This window comes from Chiloscyllium punctatum, chromosome 34, assembly GCF_047496795.1.
Source record: "Chiloscyllium punctatum isolate Juve2018m chromosome 34, sChiPun1.3, whole genome shotgun sequence".
In the NCBI taxonomy this organism is placed as follows: domain Eukaryota; kingdom Metazoa; phylum Chordata; class Chondrichthyes; order Orectolobiformes; family Hemiscylliidae; genus Chiloscyllium; species Chiloscyllium punctatum.
Window position 1 is genome coordinate 19,588,007 of NC_092772.1, and position 22,035 is coordinate 19,610,041.

Below are 22,035 nucleotides of genomic sequence, written 5' to 3' on the forward strand. Positions count from 1 at the left end.
GTCCAACACCAGCATCTCCAAATTAATGAAATGGGTATGGGATGGAAAGTTCGGTTCGTGATCGTAGGAGGGAAGAAATCTCTGAGAACGGGTGGATTTGAATTCTGACATATGAAACACAGAGATGTGAGCGAGCAGAGCTTGAAGGAAAAAAAACAATCACCTTGGAGAAAATCAAAACTTTAAAACAACTGATTCCTTTGTGTTTCACAAAAGACTGGGACACACAGAGCTGTTACTGCCGTGACTCGGATTCGAACCGAGGTTGCTGCGGCCACAACGCAGAGTACTAACCACTATACGATCACGGCAACCCACAGACGAACACACAGAGCTCCCGCAATAAGTACAATATCATAAGAAATGTTAGGCAGAGCACCAAATCCACAATATCAGTGCTTAGCGAACAGTGGCAGATATGTGGGAACTCAGAATGGGCTGACCGTTTAATATCGGTTCACCCAGTGGCTGTGGTGATTCCATCATTAATGTGTTGAAGGCTGAGATAAATAGATTTCTCCAAAACATCAAAGACTCCGGGGACATCAATGTGGACTTCAACAGTTTCCTCATTTCCCCTTCCCCCACCTCACCCCATTTCCAAACTTCCAGCTCAGCACTATCCCCATGACTTGTCCTGACTTGTCCTACCTGCCTATCATCTATTCCACCCTTCCCCCCGACCTATCACCTTCATCCCCTCCCCCACTTAACTATTGTACTCTATGCTACTTTCTCCCCACCCCCTCCCTCCTCTCACTGATCTCTCCACCCTTCAGGCTCTCTGCCTGAATTCTTGATGACGAGCTTTTGCCCGAAACGTCGATTTTACTGCTCCTCGGATGCTGCCTGAACTGCTGTGCTCTTCCAGCACCACTAATCCAGAATCTAATTTCCAGCATCTGCAGTCATTGTTTTTACCAAGCTTTTGTTGAAATGTATACTTCAATAGCAATGCAGTTTAACATCGGTGACTTCTCGAGTTTCCCCACACAAGGCAGTAACCACTGCTGCCACATAGTCCCAGTTCCCTGCCCCAGAATCAGAGGAACTGAGTGGCGCAGTCGCGAATAACCAACTTGAAATCAAGATGGGAATGAGGTCGCAGAGATACTCGATGGCTCAAGAGAGGCAACCGGAGAATGCAAGGTATTTCTATGATGGTTTAGAGGCGCAAGCAATTCCAAGATTGGGAGTGCTCCTGGTCAAAAGCGGGGCAGAAGGGAAAATCTGTTCCCGTTTATAATAACAGCGATCTACAGTGCATCTTGCTGAGACAGCTGAGTGCCACAACTGGAGCGTGAGCAGCTGGTTTGAAGTTTAAATTTGCTTCATTATCACCCACTTCCGTGGAATGAATTGCTTTCACCATTTTTATTTCCAATTGTTTTATATCTCCCTGTAGTCTGCAGCTTTCTTTCTCATGGTTAATTGCATGACTAACTGTTCTATGATCTGCACACTGCTAAATCACGGCCACTACAAGTAAATATGAAACATTGATCTATATGAGAAAACAGTGGAACTCACTGCAGACATGCTTCATAGGTTTGCAGGTGACACCAGAATTGTAGACAGTGAGGAAGATGATCTAAGTTTCAAAAGGATCTTAATCCAATGAGTCGTTGGACTGAAAAATGTAACATGGAGTTCAATCTGGATAAATGGAAGGTATTGCATTTTGGTACAACAAAAAGAGTATGGCTTTGCGGATGTTGGAGAACAGGGAAGCTCGGAGTGCAGGTACATAATTCCTTGTAATTTGCATTACCAACAGACAAGATGGTTCAAAGGCATTTAACATACGTCCCTTCATTGCTCAGTCCTTTGTGTATAGTAGTTGGGACGTTATGTTGAAGTTTTGCAGGACATTGTTGAGGCGTCTTCTGGAATTTTATGTCCAGTTCTTGTCGCCCAGTTGTGGGAATGATATTATTCCGCTGGAGTAGGTTCACAAAAGGTATACACGCATGTTGCCTGTGGAAGGTTTGAGTTATAATGAAAGGCTGGATAGGCTGAGACTATTTTCAGATTCGAGATTGGGGTGCTGGAAAACCACATCAGGTAAGGCAGCATCCGAGGAGCAGGAGAATATTTTTTTTTCGCGCAAGCGTCGTTCATCAGGCTCTTTCCCGAAACGTCGATTCTCCTGCTCCTCAAATGCTGCCTGATCTGCTGTGCTTTCCCAGCACAACACTCTCGACTCTGATCTCTCATCTGCAGTTCTCACTTTCTCCTAGTTGAGACTGTTTTCACTCTCGGTTAGGGGTTTGAACGGCGACCTGACAGAAGTTTATGAATTATTGAGAGACAAGTTTAGAGTTAATGATAGCTGCCTTTTCCCAGGAGGGGGATTTCAAGACGAGAGTGCATATGTTTAAGATGAAAAGAGATTTAAAAAAAAGACGTGCGGCATTTTTATAGGGAAGGTGTTTAACGTGTGTAATTAACTTGCTGAGGAAGTAATGGATGAGCGTACGTTTGCAACATTTAATGGGCAATTGATTCCAAACATGAATGGGAAAGTGGGATTTTTAAAATAAATGTATTCATGCCTAGTACATCAGTTATTTCCCAGAGGACACTTAAGAGTCAACCACGGTATTATCCATCTGGAGTCTCCTGTGAGACAGAGCAGATGAATATGTCAGTTTGCTTCCCGAACTGGCATGAGTGAATCAGATGGGATTTTCCACACAACTGATTCAGGTCATCACGAGACTCTTCAATTCCAGGTGCGTATTGAATTCAAACTCCACCATCTGTCATGCCAGGACTTGAATTCTTTGTGCCCAAGATATTACCTGTTTTTTTGGATTAACAACACAGTAATAAAACTACAAGGGCATTATAACCACTTAACGGGTACAGGAGGAGGCAGATGTGACAAGGTTAGTTTGGCAGTATGTACAGCATGGATTGTTTGGACTGACGGGCCTGTTTTCATGCTGTATGACTCTATGATTGACGCTATGGAGCAAATAGCTGTTTGGGATTAACAGCAGCATTGATAGCATAATCGAACAACTGATAGGATATGTAGTCCTGCTGGCGTCTCGGAGTTTGTTTTGCTCAGTGATCCCTTCCCACACATGGGAGTGGTGAACGGTCTCTCCCCAGTGTTACTGATTAAATGAGTTTCCATTTCTGTGGTTAATTGAATCCCTTCCAGAAGTTCCCACATTGCCCTGCTTTTTCTGTGGTATCATCGTCTTTTTTTTTCTACCCAGGGTGAACGATCCTTTCAAATTGTGTCCACACAGATACAAATCCCGTTTTCCATGTTGTTAAGGTGTGTTCATTGTTTCTCATTAACCCACAGGGTGTGAGTATCACTGGTCAGGACAACATTTATTCTTCGCCCCTCGTTCGTTGCTGTCTGGCTGCACCACAAACCCGGGTGGGATCTCAGCCTCGGGTGTCTGTGGGCAGTCTGCACATTCTCTGTGTGTTTGTGTTTTTATTTCTCCCTCTGACTTAAGATGTGCCAGTTACAGGGATCAACAATGGAAAATGCAGGCTTATGGGATAGGGAGTACCGTGGGGTCTGGTGTGATGCGCTTCGGATGAATGTGTGGACTGGAAGGGCCGACAAGTCTGCTTCCCTCACAGTGGGGATTCTTGGATTAAGGGTCAGCTAATGTTTTTTTTTTCTGGTCCTGGAGTCTCTCGTAGGCAGGACTGGGTGAAGATGGTAGAATCCCCTGCATAAGGGACATGGATGAATGAGATTGCAGCAAATTAAAGTCATGATCTCTGTTCCTGAGGTCAGGCTTGCATTTCAGGTTTTATTCGTCGAACTTAAACATCACCCTTTCCGTGTTCCAACCCCCAAGGATGACGAGTTTAAAATATTACCCCAACACCACCTTCTCCAGGTTGAAATCTTGACTGTGTGGAAGAAACTGATACTGAGCTAATGCAAGCAAATGTAGCTGCCACCACCAGTGTTGGAAACACAGATCCAAATAGAAAAATCATCTTTTAAACCCACCACTGCAAAGTTCAGGGCTGAACACGCTCCACTTGTGCCACTCAGCTGTCTTAGCAAGATGCACTGGAAATCGCTATGAGACTATAAACGGGAACAACCGTTCCCTTGAGCAGGAGCACACTCAACCAAGGAATTTCTTGCGCCTCTATACCATCGTAGAAGTACAGCACGCTCACCTATTGCATCACTGGAACCAGAGAGTAACTCCGCGCACACATTCCCATCCCCATTTCCGGTTGGATCTGGGCGGCTGTGCCGATGTTAAGCTAAAATGCTATTGAAGCAAACATTTCAACAATACCCTGTATGGCCCCTCGAGTCTTGGATGTTTTGTCGAAATCGATCAATCTCAGTTTTCAACATTCTCATTCAAGGGATCTCCACAGCCTCTGAGGACATCCAGCTGATAGATTCAGCTCATTCTCAGTTCCCACATGTCTGTCACTGTTCGCTGAGTACTGATATTATACATTTGCTGTTCTTCCGAACATTTCCTCTGCTAGTGTACTTATTTCTGCTTGCAAGCATCCTGTTCTGTGGTTACTGTGATCGTGGTTGTCGGTATCTTGCATTGTGACCACAGCAACCTCGATTTGAAACCAAATCACGGCACTAAGTGTTCTCTCCGTTGTCCTTTTTGTGACACACGTTAATAAATTAATTGTTTTACCTTCAAGTTCCGCTCTCTCGCATCTCTGCGTTTCATATATCAGAATTCAAACGCACCCGTTGTCAGAGATTCCGGTCCTTCCCACGATCATTAAACCTCCTGACCGTCCCTCCCCCCATTTCTCTGAGGCAATGCACAATCTATCACTCTCTTTCACATTCATACTGTTCTCTCTGTGCTGCTGCTGTGGTTACTGTTGTTGGGTGAACGTGCCCCAATCCCACCATCGGGAGCTTCAAACAAGTCGATCCATTTGGATACCGGGGTTGTGAAGTCAATCTCCATGTAGCAGCTTTTACTGACATAGGCCAGATACAATTGTAGCGTCAGGCTCATGGAAAATACCCAGGGCAGTTTTGGTGAAAAGACATTTCATTGGAAAAGATCAGCTTTTATGGCTTTCTGCGTTGGTCTTGTGATAATTTCATAGGACTGATAATCCAGAGACCGAGGTAATAGTCTGGGTACTCGGGCTTGAATCCCACCATGTCATGATCGTCAAATTTGGATTCAAAAAATATCTGCAAGGAAGAATCTAATGACTACTATAGATCCATTGACAATTGTTGAAAACAAAATCTGTTTCACTGATGTCATTTCGGGATTGAATTTGCTATCCTTACTTGGTCTGGGCTGCATGTGACTTCAGACTCATAACAATATGGTTGAGTCTCAACTGTCCTCTGGGCAATTCGGAATGGGTAATACATTCTGCTTAGCCAGAATCGCCCTCACACTAATCCAGAAATTTTGAAACAAATGCTCATTAAGCTCAAGCAGGAGTGTTGTGTGCAGTTTTGCAAGTCACATTATAGCAGGGATGTGATCACACTGAGAAAATTGCAGGAGATATTTCCCGGGATATTGTTTGGGCTGAAGAGTTTCAGTTGTGAAGAAAGACAGGACAGAGTGGAGTGTTTGTCGCAGTGTAAAGGAGATGTAGACAAGACATGATTGAGTTAGGGTATGGACAGGGTTGACTGAACGAGTTTCCCATTGATGGAGGGATCGATTAGCAGGGGCCAGAGACTTAAGGAGAAAGACAGAAAGCTTTGAGAAGATGTGCGGAAAAGCTTTATCAGCCAGTGGGTGGTTGGAATTTGGAATACACTGTCTGCATATTTCAGAGCGGCAGAAACCCTTATAACCTGAATAAATATTCAGATATGAACTTTTGAAGCCAAGACATTTAAGGCAGTGGGGTAAGCATTGTGAAATGGGATTCAGTTAATTAGGCAGTTGTTTTTGACAAGTGTGGCCACATTTGAAGGGCCTCCTTTGACACTCTTGTCCTCAGTAGTATAATGGTTAGCTGCCCCGCCTGTCACAGGGCTCAATTTTCTGCTGGGGACAGTGTAAACGTTTTAAAACTGTCGCTCCATTCCCAAGTGCGGGTACTGATACTTGTCGTTCCATTCTCGATGGGGCATGTTACAGGAAGGACAGTGCTGCCTGAATTAGTGTGAGAAAGGGCTGCAACTCTCAGGGAGGCAGAGTGTCAGTGAACAGCCAAACACGTGACTTCTGCAAACTTCACCTTGTGACTGCGTTGGAATGAAGAACGTTTGACAGACTTGTTCCGGATTGAAGTGTTTACTAGAAGCAGGAAGCCGAGGAAGAAACAACATAAACGCATTCAAATATGAGTGCAGAAACATTTCCCGCAGCACGAATGAAATTGTAAAGGACAGATTAGCGTTTCAATACATTGAATTTGGGTTCATTTGTTTTGATGAGGCTGTAACCAGGGTATAAAGCCATTAAAAATGATACAGCATTTGCTCAGTATGATGGAACATTGTCTCAGTAATTCGCACTGCTATTCAGTGTGACGGTTAGGTTGATTGGCAAAGTTAAATTGACCTCTCGTGTCCAGGACTGAATTAAGTAAGTTAGGTGAATTAGCCACGGGGAAGGTGGGGATAAGGTCAGAAGTCACAGGACGTCAGGTTATACTCCAACAGGTTTATTTGAAATCATAAGGGGGAGGGATTCCCCTTCTTCAGGTGAAATATCAGGAAATAGCGAGGGGAGCTGGATCTGGGTGAGATGCTCTTCAGAGAGTCGACACTGGCTCGATTGACTGAAATGCTCTTTCTGCACTGTCGTATTCCATGATTCTATGAATTGATAATGACGCTATTTACTAGGGTTAGCCATTAGAGAAGATGCTGATGGAGCTGTACTGAGGATGAGATTTTATTCACTTGTCTTCTTGAAAAATTGAGAACCATTATCCCTGAACCAAGGAAGACTTAATTGGATTTATTCAGCTTATGAAATGTTTGGACAGAGTAAATAGGTGGAAAATTCCCTCTTTCAAGTCAGTAAACATCGAGATGTCAGGCATTCAAAGCCTTTGATAAAAACCTTTGAAGGACAAAGAAATGATGAGAAATGAATCGCTGTCACTCCGAGAATCTGTTTTTCAAAATATTTGGAAAGGCACATTTGGTGACATACAAGGAATAAATTTCACAAGGAGAGAGACAGCGTGTGGCTAGGTGAAGGTGTAGGGTTGGGGTGTAGTCGGTCAGAAGTTGCAGGGAAACAATGTCTAAGTTGGTTGTCTTTAAATGTAAAGAAATTTCTTTCATGTGTGCAACTGAATAAGATTCGGTTCCAAAACTCTGCATTTTGAAAGATTTGGCATAATATTCCACCTAAAGCATTGTAAATGGAACTGAGTGGAATTTTATTTATTGTGAACGGAACATAATGCATAGGAAGTGACCAGTTGCTTGGAGATCGACTTCCTGCTTTCATCACATGCGTTAAGGATGTGAGAACAAACACCATGATGTTTGATCCATTTAATACTCAGTGAAATCTGCCAAAGCAACGAGCAACAAAACTGGTGGGTTTTCTTTTGCGCTTTAACCCTTTGTTTTTCTAAGCAGTATTTTCCTTAAGCTGAAATAAAGTCAGAGCAAATTTGAATACAACATTAATCGTTCCAATGAGATATATCTAATTAACTTCTGATAATTACAACGAACATTGTGAGAATTCAGCAAAATTAAAATGAAATGAACAAATCAGCATTTCTTGCGATTTAATCCAATTCATGTTCAGCCATATGAGAAAGGCCATTGAGCGACAACATCGCCTTTATTTCACTCACCATGGCTGCTTCTTCACCTGAGAGAGAAAGTGACTGAAGTAATTATGAGTCAAATGTAAGTGTAAATATGACGGAAAATTCTTGTCCTGTTTCATTCTGACACAGTTCTGACTCAATGTATTAATGACAGCTATTCATTCTGATCAGCATGGCTATTTATTGGAATTTGCTGTTATTATAATTCTCGTGAAAGCAGTAACACAATGGTGTGGATTCGACTCCGCTCTGGAACTTTCTCATCCATGACTTTCAGCACATGTAACCTGATGAGGTCACATGTCACCCCACGACAAAATGTGCAGAGGAGACTGTGAGATTACGGTGCTGGGTTATTATACCGCTGTACTCCACATTCATGGGTTCGAGTCACACTCTGGTTGCTAACTTTACGCACCGCGGTTTTCCTTTGCACCTCCCACGTCTGGTATACACTGGATCGAGAATCTTGTTCTTGCCCTTCACTGCAAAGGAGATTCACAAATAATCGACACCACATGAATGTCGAAATGAAGAGTAAGAGCAGTCATTCTATTCAATTGTAGATGAAATTGGTGTAATGAGAAGGAAAGCATTTTTCTTTCCGCCCGACATTCCATCGTGTCTTTCTATGATTATACATCGAAACAAAGAGAAAAAAATAACAAGAGATCGGGAGCACAAGTTTATCCAGTGGGGTTGTTCATGAGTATTTTAACCTGATACTTCACACAAAAATCTGATCAGTATTTCAAACAGTCACTCGGAATTGGAACCGCAGAAAATTTCTCCAATGAAACGAACCTTTCATTCTTTCACAAGTTTCTGCTGTGTGTGAATCATACAACGATCCATCATCCAGCGTGATCACTGACGTTGCCAACTATATAAGATCGAGCAACTTCCTTCAGCAATCACAGCTTCTGTACACAGCCACCTGTGCTGTGCCCAGTATCATTTGTTGCCCCCAGGTCGCAGCACATTTTTTCTTCCTGAGTTTATGAGCTTTGTTCCTGATCTGTCTGATCTGTTTAATAAACCTTTTCTGTCACTTCATCCCATCCCCTCACACTTCTGAACTTATGAATAAAATAAGGCGTTAGACGAAAAGTTAAACCAAATGGAAGTATGCTATTCAGCCCAAGGAGTCTGCCCCACCATTCAACGAACTCATGGATGATCTGATTTGGAGATGCCAGTGTTGGACTGGGGTGTTCAAAGTTAAAAATCACACAACACCAGGTTATAGTCCAACAGGTTTAATTGGAAGCACTAGCTTTCGGAGCGATGCTCCTTCATCAGGTGATAGTCACCTGACTATCACCTGATGAAGGAGCGTCGCTCGGAAAGCTCGTGTGCTTCCAATTAAACCTGTTGGACTATAACCTGGTGTTGTGTGATTTTTAACATAGTTGCTCTGCTAGTCTTGAATCCCTTTCTGCTCACTTAGCTCGACAAAGTTTCATCATCTTTCTGATTAACTATCTGGCACAGTTTGAAAATACCCAACCACACAGTCTCAACAGCGGTTATTGGAAATTGCCACAGATTCTTTGACCCCTGAACAAAGGAATTACTCCTCAGTTCTGAATTGAATGGGCAATATCTAATTCTGAGATTATGACCTCTGGTGCTCTCCTCAGAGCACAGAGCAAGCCACCTGCCCGTATCTACCCTGTCAAGGTCCCATTTATAATTGTTATTATGTGATTATAAAGTTCCCCTCCTCGTCCTTTGTTTGAAGGAGAATAATCCCAGCCTCACCAATCATTTCACGAAGTTCTACTGTATACAGAGTTAGCAACATGTTAGTAAGTCTGTGCTGTACCTTACATATTATTAAGACAGGTGGAGAAATTTCGGCGAGGAAACGGGTTGATATTTCAGGCGCCGACGGGAATTGGAACTTGAAATCAGAAAGTGATTAGAATTGGATTGACCCACAGGACCAAATACAGCGAAGATAACTCTGACAAATGAGAATCTAATCATATTTGATTGACATTCAATGGCTTCAATGTAACTGAATTCCTCCGTGTAATCGTCCTGGAAGCTAGTATTTAGGAGAAATGGAACCTGACCGCCCATATAAAGAAGTTGAAGACAAAAACCTGTCCGTGGGTCGACTTTGTTTGATTATTAACTCAACTCTTGTCTCCGTGAAGCCTACATCGTCTGCAACACACAAATTAGATGTTGAACAGAACTCTCTCCATTTGCCGAGGGGCGTGTAGCTTCAATACCACTGAAGGAACTGGGCACCCTCCACGACAATGCAGTCACTGAACTGTATATTGTTCAACACCTGAATATTTCATCCATTAACTGCTAAGGCACAATTGTAGCAGAGTGCACCACATAGAAGATTCACTGGAGTAAGTCATCTAGGCTTTATTGACAGAACCTTCAAAGCTCAAATGTTGTACTGACTATAAGGACAAGGTTGAAGATGCACTGAACCTTCACCATTTGCAAATTACCCTCTAAGGTACATACCAGCATGACCTGGAGAGGAATGAGTGGTAAATTCATTGAGTGGTGCAGTAGTTTGATGGGCAAAGATTGATACTTCAGCCCTCTATCTTTCATCTTTCAATGTTTAAAAATGTAGATTATTGCATGGACCAGACTTGTGCTCGTTCCTTTAGTTGTTTCCTAAACTGGCAGTTGCTAAAGATCGAATATCATCCACAGTCTGTGGTCAACAGCAGAAAATATCCAAAAAACATCCCTAACAACTTATCTCCCTGTCTAACATTCTTCAGGGATCTGTGAATGTCCACTCCAAGATCTCGTTGTTCCTGTACACCACTCAGAATCCTCACTGTTATTGTTACAACTCCCCAAATTCACTACCACTCATTGGTCTGGATTCAATTCCATTCACTATTTTTCCTTTCCACCTGATGGATACATCCCTGCGGCCCCTGACATTACCCATCATAGTCAACTACACGACTATGTATCATCAGTAAACGTCTAAATCATTACTCCCAAAAAACAGTTTGAATGATTGATCTACATCAGGAAACAGTGGTACTTCACTGGGAACAAGCATCCAAACATGGTTCCTTGCTGCATGGGATGAACAACTGCCATGTTCCAATCTCCAAGGGTTGCTAGCCCAGTATCTCACCACTACATTTGCAGATGACACAAAGATTGGTGGAGTAGCCAGAAAACAGAGGGGACTGTCAAAGAATGAAGGGGAATATAGATAAACAGAAGAGTTGAGCGGAGAAGTGGTAAATGGCGTTCCATCCAAGCAAATGTGAGGTGATGATTTTGGGAAGTCAAATTCCAGAGCCAGGTATACGATAAACGGAAGAGCCTTGGGTAAACTTGATGATAAGAAAGATCTGGGAGTTCAGTTCCTTTGTACCCTGAAGGTGACTGCACAGGTGGATAGAGTGGTCAAGAAGGCATATGGCATGCTTGCCTTCACCGGATAGGGCATTGAGTATAAGAGGAGGCAAGTCCTGCTAAAATTGTACAAGAGTTTGGTTCGGCCGCGTTTAGAATACTCTGTACCGTTCTGGTCGCCAAATTACCAAAATTATTTGGACGTTTAGGAGAGAATGCGGAGAAGGTTTACGCAGATGTCGCCAGGTATGGAAGATGCAAGCTCTGAAGAGAGGTTGAGTAGGTTACTTCTGTTTCATTAGAAAAAACGAGATTGAGGGGACCTGATTGAGGTCTACAATATCATGAAGGGTGAGAGAGATAAGCACAGACAGGATGGATAGAGATAAGCTTTTTCCCAAGATGAAGGATTCAATAATGAGGGGTCAAGCATTCAATGAGAGAGTTGAAACGTTTAAGGGAGATAGACATGGAAATTATTTTACACAGAGGGTGGTAGGTGCTGGAATGCATTGCCAGCAGAGGTAGTAGAGGCAGACATGGTAGATTCATTTCAGGTGCGCCTGGACAGATGCACAAGTAAGTGAGGAGCAGAGGGATATGGATGCTTAGAAATTGGACGACATGTTTAGATAGTTTATTTGGATTGGCTCAGGCTTGGCCGTCCAAAGGGCCTATTGCTGGGCTGCACATTTTCTGTATTCTTTGTTATTCTTTGTTCACTACACGACCAACTGTGCATTACAGGTGAAGTATTGTTACTTCTGCAATCATAATTACTTATGCAAGGTAAATGAATTCACAGCAGTGCACAATTGTTTCAATCAAGAGTTGAGTCCACAAGAATGATACCTATGTGAAGGAAATATATAATTGTTTTCATATTAGCTAAAATGTGCATACAAGAATGAAAGGTGCCTGCAAACAATGGTCGATGGTACAGACAAATAGTTAAGGTGCTGTGAGGATATAGGTTAAGCCAGATATGCTTGTACAAGCAGTAGTTACAAGCATTTGTTTCCCATTTCTGCAAAAACAGAAAACAAACCCCAATTAAAAAGTCGTAAGATTCAATATGTTTGGGGAAAGGGAGGAAATGTCAAAAGTGGGTGAAATAGATCGCAGTGAATGAGGATATACCTAACAGTTAACCACAGCCAGGATGTGGTGAAAAGGCCAAGTAAAACCTGTACTTTGTTATGCACAACGCCGGATAAGGCAAGAGAGAAGCAATAGTAATGGGCACTGGGTTTGGAGTAGTGACTCCTATGTACTTGCTAAACTCTGCGTGTCTATTTCAGGCACCACGATTGCAAGCATATAATAAACATACTGATTGCTTCAGATCTTGTCTCGCACTGAGATTATTGAAGTTTCTCACAACTGGGGGATTGTCCGGGATATTCTTCCATCCCCGGGAGGAGTGGCTGGCCCTGGACACTGGGAAGATGCCCACCATTCACAATTGAGGAGCAGTTTCTGGTCCCGGTTTTGTCCGCTCCCTTGGGCGACTGGTACGAATCCCACAAGAGAGATATCTGAATCAGACAGTGAAAGGAGGTCGATAAAAAAACTTGAGAAAAAAGGGGCCAGGCAACTCTGTGCACAGACAACGTCAGAAAACTGACTTTTAAGTATTGCCTTGGTGGCCGGGAAAAGGGGTATTTAATTGCTGAGGGACTGGTGAGGGCCCCGAGAAATGGGGGGTAGACAGAGTAAGTCGAACTGTCACGGAGTAAAGGAAGAAAACGTCCCTGGTAACATTCCTCCTGAAAGTCCGTTGGGGAGGATGTTGCGGGAATGGACAAGTAAGACTTGTACAAGGGAAAAAGATAAAAAGAAAATGATTAAATATTTTTGTTTAGTATGGACCAAAGAACCAATTCTTCATTCGGCTGTCTTCTGGCCAAAGTATATTCGGATGACGATTGTGTATTTCAGAATTTAGATTTGCATGCGAATAAAAAACAAACTTTTAGTCAAGAGGAGGCGGACTATGTGTCCTGTTGGAAGGGCAGTTTGGGAATGATGGTAGTAAAGACAAAGGATTCCCCCTCTGCCCCACCCAGTCCCTGGGATCCATTTGCCTGCTTGCACTCTCCCCCTCCCCGCCCCCCCCCACGTACCATAAAATCAGATGAGGTGAAAATGGGGGAGGAGGAGAGACAGACCGACAGGGACAGGTAATGGATGACCCTCAAGAGGAGGACGAAGGGGCGGTGGACGGGGATGTTGTTTTTCCCGACCCTCAATCCTCGGCAAAAGAAAGGGAAGATAAAGTAGATGTAGAGAAGGCCTCTGGAGTATCTGAACCAAAGCCTAAGGGGGAAAAACAAAAGCAAAAAAAAGGGGAAGAACGGGAGGTACCAATAGGGTACAAAGAGGTTGGGTTTGTAAGTGCCCCCTTCACCAGTGGGGAGGTCAGAACGTTTAAAAAGGAGATGAAGGTCCTGGTTGAGTATCCGGTCAGGTTGCCTGAAAAAATTGATCAATTCTTGGGGCCCTGTCTGTATACGTGGACTGAGTTAATGTCTATTTTGAATATACTATTTACTGGGGAAGAAAGGGGACTTTGCCAGGAGCAGCCATTAAAATATGGGACAGGGAACTTCCCATTGGGGATGGGGATACTGGACAGGAAGAGACGGAGTTTCCCCTCAGAGACACCCAGTGGGAAAATAAAAACCCAGAGCATAGGGAAGAAACGAGGGAATTGAAAGACCTGATGCTAAAAGGTATAAGAGTGTCAGTTCCGAAGTCACAGAATTTGAATAAAGCCTTTGAAGTTACAGAGGAGAAAGATGAGACTCCCTTAGCTTTCTTACAAAGATTAAGAGACTCAATGCAGAAATACTCTGGAATGAATCCTGAGGACCCAGTGGGTCTTTTCAAAGTACATTTTGTGACAAAGGTATGGCCAGACACAGAGAAAGACACTGAAGATAGAAGGGAGGAGCGAAACACCATTAGATGAATTGTTAAGAGAGGCACAGAAAGTGTAGATTGGATAAATTACATTTTCTATAATCAACAGAAATTTATAAATTATACAAGTGATGCAGTTGAAGGAATATCAGAACAGCTTGATGTGACAAGTAGGATGGCATGGGAAAACAGAATGGCCCTTGGTATGATTTTAGCAGAAAAAGTCTGTGTGTGTGTGATGTCATGAGGAAGCTGTTGCAACTTTATTCCTAATAACACTACACCTGCTGGTTAAATTACTCGGGCATTAAGGGGATTGACTGCCTTAGCAGAGTAACTGGCTGAGAGTTCAGGAGTAGACACATCTCTCACGGGATGGATTGAATCATGGTTTGGAAAATGGAAGGGGGTGGTGGTTTCCATCCTTACTTCCCTGATAGCAATAGTCGGGGTATTGGTAGCCATTGGCTGTTGTATCATGCCCTGTATACGAGGACTTACCCAAAGACTGATTGAGACAGCTTTAATAAAACAAATGCCCCGAAAAGGCAATCAGGCAGAGGAACTTTGTCGATTAAATAATGAGGGATGAGTGAGACCAAGATGGATGAAATCTCCGGAATGATGCTTGTGAATTTTGGGGGCAATGCTTAAAAGAAAAGTGCAGAAGATAACAAATGGTAATTAAAGAAAAAGGGGGAAATTGTAGATCTAGGTAAAGCAGTGTTACTTCTGCAATCATAATTATTTATGCAAGGTAAATGCACTCACACCAGTGTATAATTGTTTCAACCAAGAGCTGAATCAACAAGAATGAAAATTATGTGGAGGAAATATATAATTGTTTTAGTATTAGCTAAAATGTGCATACAAGAATGAAACGTGCCTGCAAACAATGGTAGATATTACAGACAACGAGATAAGGTGCTGGTGGGATGTAGGTTAAGCCAAATATGCTTGTACAAGCAGTAGTTATAAGCATCTGTTGCCCACTTTTGCAAAAACACAAAAGCAAACCCCAATTAAATGGTCATAAGGATCAATATGGTTGGGAAAAGGGAGGAAATGTCACAAGTGATGGATTTAGATAGAGGTGATGGAGGATATACCTAACAGTGGGCCGCAGCAGGATCCGGTGAAATGGCGAAATAAAACTTGTACATTGTTATGCACAAGGCCGGATAAGGCAAGCGAGAAACAATAGTAATGGGCACCCGATTTGGAGTAGTGAATCCTATACAAGATATGTATTTGCTAAACACTGTGTGCCTTATTCCAGGCACCACGCTTGCAAGCGTCCAATAAACATACTGATTGCTTCAGATCTGGTCTTGGACTGAAATTATTGAAGTGAGTGAGCTGTGTTTCTCACACTCTGTAATTTAACTTTACTGTGCTTTCTATTCACTCAAGTTCTCATATTAAATGCTCCTCGTTTTCTTCTTAACTTTGAGACAAATCTCAAAATTCCAGGCACAATAAAAGCGATATGAATTATAAATTATTATCTGGGCAAGAGAACCAATAAACAGCTATATTGACCTCTTGAACATCCGAGATATTTGAATGAAAAAGCAATGCCTTTCAAAAAAATCTTTGGATGTCTGTATCCTTTTTCAATTCATTAATCCTGCAAATAGCTTATAATTGTCAATTGATCTCTCTTAATGAGTATCTAATCAATGTCATTGCAAACCACCGAAAAAATTGAAACTTTTATTTGTTAAAATGAAAAGATTCATTCTCAATTCGTTATTAAAACAATAAGTGAACCATATTTTACCTGTCCACTAAGGTCAAGTGACCTATCGCCCATAATTGAACATTCTAAATATTCCTACAGCTGGAGAAATCGGAGCTAAAAAGGCCAAACTAAATCAAACATTAGACAAAATAATCAGGTCTAGAAAACTGTGGAAAGCCCAGTCAAAGAGGTCACAAAGGTTCGAGAGATCCAATCACAACCAGCCCGAGAGTTGTGCTTTGGAGAGTTTGAAGCAGACTTCCTGGCACCTTGACTTGCATCCAATGTCTGAGCGTTATACACCTCGCTTGAAAATTATGACAAGTGAAGGGTGTTTTGTACGAAACCCATTGAATGCTTCGAATCCAGAATTTTGGTAAAATGTTGTGAAACATTTCCCTGATCATGGAAATCAGCTCAACATTATTGAAATCAAAGTACTCCTAATGGTCTTCAAGACCACCTAATTACTGTTCGGTGAAAAACACTTTGTACGTGCCTTATTGTTCTCAGGTTTAATTATCACAGCAAACATCACAGTCTCACCAGATCCAAAGATATGTAAGAGAAACCTTATTATAATTTAAACACTAGATCTTTTCCAGACCCATGATGACACCTTATTTCTTCTGACTGAGGATACTACGAGTAACATTTATCGAGATGAAGCTAGTCCTGAATATAGGATTTTTTTTCTGATAGATTTCCAATCCAAAACTTATGATAACAATGTAATTGTGGCCCATTCATTGTCAACAGATTCCCATTAAACGTATTTATCTGTTTATTCAGAGACACTATTGAAACAAATACGTTGATAAATGCTGTTGACTGTATGTTTCTGTGAAAATAAACCTTCCTTATTGACTTATTTTCTTTATAATTCTGACTCAAATGTCTAAATATTGATGATATGAAAAATTGCATGAATTAAATACAATGCAGAATTTGTTCTTGTTATATATTATATTTCTCCAGAAGAAAAGTAGAGAAACCAAGTATAGAAATCTTGAAGATCTGAGAATTTTGAATGACAAACCATTTCTGATCAACATCCACTGAATGTCTAATGTCTTTCCATATCATCATGCCAGAATTTGCAGTCTCAGCTGACAGATTAAGAAATATCTAGTCAACATCAAAGCAAATCCATTTAGCAATATTGAATCATTTACTTTGCCAAAGTTCTAAAATTAATTATCAATTCATTGTCATTCCAAAAATCACACAGCAATTCAGTTTAGGTTTTGTAACAAACATCGTCAAATTCACATTTTAATTTATTCCAGTATTTCTTAGTGTCAATATTAAAAAAAAGGATAGTAGTTCCCTTATTCCAGGATAACACAAACACAACCTAATTAATGATTCCCTATCCAACACTCAAAGATAATATCTGGTCCCTTCTCATTTGAATGTTCACAGAAATTATTGGATTAATATTCGTCCTTACATATTAAGAGACGTCTGATTATTTTACACTCCAACAAATGCTGTTCATTTTTACACATGACGGGCAGCTATATGAGATTTCTAATCATTTTTAAGTTTGCTATGAAATGTTTCTAAGATTAATTGTTGCTTATATCTAATATTTAAGAATTGATCAATTCCAGTATATCCAGCTTTAAGTGTGAAATTAAGGCTCAGTAACGTAAACGTATTGCATTGTACAGAAACCAATGATAGCGAATGGTGATTTTTATTTCAATACTTGAATCTTAGTTAATTTGCTGTCCTGGGCATGGCTTGCCCCAACCTGGAATAGAATGGTCCATATAGGCTCATACAAAATGCCTGACAATCAAAAACAGGCAGCCTACCTTAGAACTAAAATACAAGGTGTCAGGGGATGATAAACGAGACTAACATTCTGTTCCAGCCTTAAATTAAAAGAAAGCACACTACCAATTGACCTACTCCAACGCCAGGACTACAGCATTCCAGACATTTCTTAATAAGAGCATGCCGACATGCAGACAAATGACCAATCCTGATCTTCATAAATGAAAGGATTATTGTCGCAGGAAATGAATACACAGCAGCTGCAGGGTGCAGCCCAGTTACCTCACTAAGCAGCTATCATGACAACAGAAGAGTTCATTTGTCAGATATAGTTATTATTTTACAGTTACTCAGAATATTAAACAAAGGTTCTAATTACAGATTCTTGAGTATAATAGGGGAAATTTGCAACATAAGTTTGATACATGTAACCAATGCCTACTAAAAACATTATAGAAAAGCATTTAGACTGAGATTTGAAGTTAGCTAGTTTTAGGAATTAACTTCACGGTATGATGTTGACTGCCCATTAATTATAAAGTCCTGACAGAAAGAGTAGCTGTATAATTTTGCACAATATAACGAACTTTATAACATAAGTCATATTACTAATCTTATGGCAAGTAAGCTAAAATTAACTGTCTTTTCTATTTGTTTGTACATATATAATTAAGACAGTGAACAATATGAGGAGTAATTGGCTTTCATAAAATAAAATATGATGAATAGCAGAATTCAAAATGTCTCAACTGATAAGGTATCCTGAGAGGCGCGAGGGAGTTCAGGAATAACTTTGGAATCTAAGTTAATAAGATGCATGGAAAGATCCCAACAGGAATCTGGGGATGTCCATTAGAATGCCCATCTGCGATTATGTATTTCAATTGGGTGGCTGGATGAGGAGAGAAGGGCTGTAACCACATTGCATATGGCCTTTGTGATGCAGAAAGTGCATAAAAATGCTGCTTTTTTACTGTGCATGTTACAGTGTGTTATGGATCTCCCTTCCGAGATTGGCCTCGGGGGATGATCCCTTCATTAACTAGTTGCTGCATGAGTAAACATCTTCCACATGCCTGAGCTCAGCCTGCCTCCTGAGTCCTCATTCTCTGTCAGGGAAAGCACTTCTACACTATGATGACATTTCAATTCAATACAAACTTTTATTGTGTGTGAAATGATTACATTCAGAGTGATTTAATTTTCATGATAAAATTGCTTTACATTTACTTTGTTTGGTGTACAAGAAAACGTTTTGATTATTACCATTTGTTCTTTTGTTCAACCAACACTAAGTTTTAAATTATTGTAAAGACTACAATGGGGGAAACGGGAACGAGTCTTCAGCTCAAATGTCATATGAAATGACTGTTTCCTTTTTTCAAACAATGTGCCCTCCAAAATGATTTTTATTTTCATTATAAGAAAAAATTGCTTGGACAATTGTTGACAATTTTCCTTTTCCTCCCATATTAGGTGTCAGTGAACAATAATCACAAAATTATGAGAATTCCTTTCTGTATCAAATGTCAGTGACTCTATATTTTGTTCACAATAATAGTCACTTTTATGGCCTAATTCTTTTCCTCCTAATTCTGAAATAAATATCGAAGCATTTATTGTGGTAAAAATTACATCAACAAAATTGGCATGACTCTTCAAGAAAACCATTGGAAGCATATAAATCTTGCATTGCCTGCATTTTTAAATAAAATCATTTTTTTTCAATTGTTGCTGAATGATTTTTTTACATCATACAGCTAAGTGTTATGCTTTAATTTTCAGTTTCTTAATCTTAATGAATATCCAATCAACATCAAATCAAAGTGTTTTCAAAATATTAAGTCAATTTATCTGTCAGGATTCTAAAATCAATTTATCAATTACAATAATTGCACAGAAATTTAACATAGACTTTGTAAAAATGCAGTTTTTTAAAAAATTACATTCATTACTTTTTATTAATACCAATATGTTCAGGCCCATGTACATACCAAACTACCAATAATATCCCTTGCAAAATTCTTTGTAAATGTCTGATTTTTGCTCAGGTGAAATATAACAATTATCTCAGCTTTTGAAATTCAGAGAGCTCCAATTGCTTTTCCCTGCAATATTACTCTTCATTTCTACATATTACTCAGTCTAATATCAAGATGGGATATCTCATTATTCTCAAATTCACGAATATGATTTTTAAAATCCGTTTGTTGCTAATATATCTTATATCTAATAATTGTGCAATCCAGTAAGGGCTACAAATGTGGAATTATGCTTCAGTACAATAAATACTGCAAGGTCATTACAAAGTACAATCTCTCAATCATTGTGAAAATTGTATTTATTTTAAACTTGCAAACATTTTTTAAATGATTTGATTATAATTTATTTCGATGCTGACACTTACTGTATATACAATCACAATATCAGTAGATTATTTGGAGGTATCATCGTCCATTCCAATAATCACAGTATCTGCTGTATACTTTCTTCTAGTTACTCATAGTAAAATGTATCTAATTCCACTCAATCAATATGCCTCAGAAAATATTTGAGAAAGTTGTGGTCATAAAGCTGAAATATACAAAGTCACGATAGTCATTAATTTTCTCTTGTTCTGTAGATCTTAGTTAAAACAACACAGAATTTTATGTTCCAGTGCTATAAATATGAGAAAAGATCACTTACATATCAGTAAAGTAAACAAATGTCACTTGCTATTATTTATCAATTAATAATTATTGGTCAGTTTATGAATTGTGTGAGATTTAATTTTAGTTTTCCAGTCATCTATTTACATTGAATGTGATATTGAAATGGTGAGAAAATATCAGGGTTTGTTCATTTGAAAGTTCAATTTGCATATCTCTCACTTATCCCGTTGATTGCATGATGGTTTAAGAACGTTTCACTCAGCAATCCTCGAAAAAATCAAAAACTGTCTGATTTTAAATCAGATCATTTGCACCCAATTATCACTTTGTTCTTAATTCATACAAATACCTCAATTTTATCGAACCCAATGTTAACACTATACAATACACACAAAGCAACACAAAGACTTCCATCGCCATCTGATTATTTTTCAGTAGAATAACCTGAGTAAGTACCTTATTGCTCCTGAAACCAATGACAACAGTAAACATTTGTTTACTATTCCATGCAACAAGTGCAATTGATATCTTCTATTTCAGTTCAGTAGTTAAAGATGATTTATGTTGCTTAAAACAATGCTTCTACTTTATTACGGATATTGACTGTAATACAATCATGCAAACAACAAACGTTTGTCATTCTAAAAATCTTTAAGTTTACTTATTTTAAATTTGTTTGCAAGAGATATTTCAAATTACAACCATTGTTGTTGCATAATTCAGCAATCCTAAATTTGAATTTGGGAAAGTCTTCATTTTTGCAAAACGGAAGTAGTTTTCAGTTTATATAACACATTAAATAACTTTTTTTTTCCAAATCACGCGCTCTGCAAAATGATTATTGGTTTCATTTAATTGTAAGAAAATAACTGTTTTGAACATGTCGATTCTTTTTGTCTTTTCTATACCAACATTATTCATCACTGTACAATAATGAACAATTATGATAATTCCTTTATGTACCAAATGTCATTGACTGCATCATTTGTTCACTTTCATGCTCACTTTCATTATCTATTAACTTGCTTCCAAATTCTAACACAAATGTCTGAACTCTGATCATAACATTAATCATCTAAATTAAAATAATATGTCTGTATGATGAAACCATTTGATAGAAATTCATATTTCTTGTGTTACCTTCATTTTTTAGCAATGAAAGAAAAAAAGTTTCCATAATCACTGAATGGCTCATTTTTTCTTCAATTCATAAAGCTAGTTACTATATTTAATTCCACAATTTACCAATTTTAATAAATATCCTATCAACATAACAGCAAAGTGTTTTTGATATAATGAATCATTTTAATTGCTCATATAACAACATTATCAAGTCATTGTCATAATAATAATTGCACAATTGTTTGAGAAAATCTTTTGAACAAGTAAAGTGAGATTCACATTTTAATTTGACCAATTGTTTCTAAGTACCAACACTGCAATATGAAACTTTATTTTCAGGTCAAGTTTCCCACAATGGATCCAATGACTTCTCATCCAACATTAATTGTGAATGCCTAATGTTTGCTTATTTGAATGATCTCCGTAACCACAGACTTTAAATTCACAAACCGGCAATTACTTTTCATTGCAATAATTCCGGTTTGTTTGCACATCTTCCTCAGTCACATAGCAAAACGAGATTTCTCATTGTTTCTAAATTCATTTGTCGAATTTTATAATTCAGTTATTGGTCAAACCTAAAAATTATTCAATCCAGTACATGCTATGAATGTGGAATTATGGTTCTTTACATGAATAACTATTGTAAGGTGCAATCTCTCAATCATTGTTAATATT

At 39.5% G+C, this 22,035-nt stretch overlaps 1 non-coding gene across 1 annotated transcript; it reads right to left on the minus strand.

Moving 5' to 3' along the window:
- Positions 1 to 239: 239 nt before the first annotated feature.
- On the minus strand, positions 240 to 311 carry trnah-gug (transfer RNA histidin (anticodon GUG)). The gene has a single exon. It is a non-coding gene; the product is annotated as a tRNA-His (tRNA).
- Positions 312 to 22,035: the final 21,724 nt, after the last annotated feature.